We start from the raw sequence: 3,099 nt of genomic DNA, 5'->3' as shown, positions 1-3,099 counted from the left end.
ATGAGTTGCTGTGGATTGTGAGCTTTTCTTTTCATTGGCCATGTTTCAGGACCTCCCTTTGTTCTTCCTGTTGACGCCCGGTGGCTGAAATGGCAGTCTGTGCAATTTAATCCTCTCACAATTTGTCAAGCACCTGTACATACAAGGTCCCTAGCTGTGCCAAAGAGTGGACGATCGATGACTGCAGCCATCCCCAGCAAGGCCTTTCTCACCTGCTCAGCATGCCCTAACTGGCAGCTTTAAAAAGCACTGTGCAAAATGCTTGGGACAGAGTAGTCTTGGGAAAGCACTATTTAAAATTTTAAAAAGAAAAACAAACAACTTCCCCAAGTGATCATGATCTACAAGGGTTAGACAAGCTACTTTGAGCAAACGAGTACGTGGTACTCATGGATGCCACTAAACTTTAGTGACTAAAGTGTTAAGGGAAGAAGCTGTTGCCTGGAACCAGAGGGGAAACTGAGAAGGTGGAGGGGAGGAGGGTGGTTACCAAAACAAACAAAAATGATCAAATAAGATCTTCTTCTGCAGAAAAAGTTTCCAGACAAATCGGTCAGGGAGCTGGAAGGGGTTGTGGGAGGCACAGGAAGTAAGATGGCATCCTGATGGACAATGTGCTGCCTCGGGGCACAGCAGCTGCGGTGTCCTGGAGACTCTCATAGTATTGGCTTTCTGGTGCTCCATGTAGAGGGGGGGCAGAAAGCATATGTTCTTTCTCCAGAAGAGTGTGACAGAGTGTGACAGAGTGTGCTCTGGGGCCTCCAAACTCAGCCTTTAGTGGCTCTGTAGTCCATTTTGGCTTTTGAGAGACCCAACCCCTGTATGAGGGAGCCCAGGCTGGATCTAGGAGTTGTAAGAAGCCATTCAACTCTCTACCTCAGAGACAGTGTGCCTGGGACTGAGCTACCTTGGCAGAGTCTCCAGGAGAATGGAGTAGCTTGATGATTCCCAGCCAACACCAGGGAGAGCAGAGCAACCTGCCAAGCCTAGGAGGCCCGGCCAGTGCCGGCTTCCTGCTGCCCATCACCTCCTGCCTGGGTAGTGGCTAGTTACATAGCAATGACTAACAGGTTCACAGAATGAGCTAGAGTTTCTGTTATTTTAACAGCATCCTAACCGATTTGTTTTTATGGGTTTAAAGTTAAAGTGCTGACACCTGTTGGTAATGGAAAATCCAACTCACCTGGTTTAAACATAGTGCATTGACTCTTCAGTTAAGTTTCTGGTTAGGATGGGTTAATGGAGCTATGGCAACCTATGCTCACTTTCTTGTACTTCTATCCCCAGCATGAATATGTTCCTTGGGCTACCATCTCTGGTTGTCTGACGTCTGCAAGAAGATTGCAAAACAGTAGGCTTCGCCTCCAGACAAAAGGGGAGCATGGTTTCTCAAGAGTGAGGAAACCTTCACCAAACATCCTCCCAGCAACTTCCTCTTATTCATCAGCTTTCTCTGTTGGGTAAGCTAGCCACTTGCTAGAATGGAGTTAGCTAGAGGCAACCAGAGTGTACCCTGAGCCCCACAGAGGTGAAGGCGCTGAGAACAAGGATGCAGTCCCTCCTGCTGCACAACTAGGGGAGTGCCTTCCTCAGTGTGAAGAATAGCTGGGCATGGGGGTTCACTCCTGTACTCCCAACTCTTAGAAGGCTGAGGCACGAAGTTTGCACGGAGTGTGAAGCCAGCGTAGGATGAAGGTTCTGTCTCAAAAATCCAAACAAGAAAAAAGAAAGAAAATAAAAATGAAAATGAACAGGTGCCTCTGAGTAGAACAGACATTCTCTAAGGGTGGGAAATCTGTACCCTGAGGCAGGTCTGTGCCAGGATCACCCATTGTAATTGTCATCGGCCACCAGAAACCTGCAATTCGGCCCAGAAGTGTGGGGTCATGGTAGGAAATCGATGGCATCACCAGGGACACACGAACATCTTAGTCAGGGCCGTAGGACCATCAGGGCAGACAAGAGCAGCTAGTCCCCAGACACAAGGGCCTGGGGTCCTCAAGAGCCCACACCACAGGTAGAAGTACCGCTGAGAACTGTCTTCCAACGCCTCCAGGCTCATGGCAAGTCCAGGAAGGCCAGAGAGGAATGCTTTCCCAAGAGGCTGGCTGGGAGTCTGCAGCTGGTGCGTGGTGGAGAGACACTGGTGTGGAACTTCGGTGGCCAGCAAGGCAGAGGGTGGTGGTGGCTCAGGGGGCCTTTCTGTCTAGTCACCGGTACTCATTTGTTGTCATCCAAAATGTAGCAGTGTCAAATGTCCTCCACACTCTGACAGAATGGTCTCCAATACATTCCTAATCCCAAGTCCGGTGCTCACAATTGGCCACTGCAGATCCTTAGTCCCCTCTGGTTCTGCAGTAACTAGGATGTGGAACCAGTGAACATCAGCTGGATTAGGGCTGACCCCGAGGTGGGGAAAGTTGTGCAGTTGTGTGCCACTTCACACCTGGGCCACAGAGACTGACCTTCCCTGGAACTGCGGGTGCTAAGCTGTGGTGATTTAGCGGAAAGTTAGTAGCAGGAAGTACTTGACCCAGGGCTGAACTAGCAGGCAAAACCCAGGACTGTGGAGGGTGTTGCTAGAGGCCTGAGTCTGGAAGGCAGGAACCAGACAAGCAGGTAGAAAGTATTGTATCACAAGCATTGTATCAGGACGCTTGGTTGGGTCTCCAAGGAAGCAAGTCCCAAAATGGGGGCTGAGGGGTGTCTGCACCTTCCAGCCACCTGAGGATCCCGTGCCTTCTTGTCCAAGGCGGGAGGTGTGATCCGCAGGCCCAGGAATCCAGGCCCATTGCACCCGCCATCGGGTCCTGGCTTCCAGCCAGGCTTCCTTTGGAGAGCAGGAGTGAGCCAGGGAGGTGGAGAACCGGCGCCCGACGAGCCACTCGAGGACGGTGATAGCGCCCTCCCGCCCCACAGGGAGGCGGAAGCAACAGGGCGGCAGCGCGCGCTGGGGAGTCGCGGCGCGCGCGCGGGCCGGGGCGGGGGCTGCGGCGCGCGCATGCTCACACGCGCCCGTGACGCGCGGGGCGCAGCGGGGTAGAGCCGGCTCCAGAGGCGCGGCGGCCGCGGGAGGAGCAGGCGCGGAGCAGCGAGCGC

This window comes from Psammomys obesus, unplaced genomic scaffold (genome assembly GCF_907164565.1).
Source record: "Psammomys obesus unplaced genomic scaffold, mPsaObe1.curated_primary_1811, whole genome shotgun sequence".
NCBI classification, from domain to species: Eukaryota; Metazoa; Chordata; class Mammalia; order Rodentia; family Muridae; genus Psammomys; species Psammomys obesus.
The sequence above is the reverse complement of the archived record's forward strand: the minus strand, read 5'-3'. Positions refer to the sequence as shown.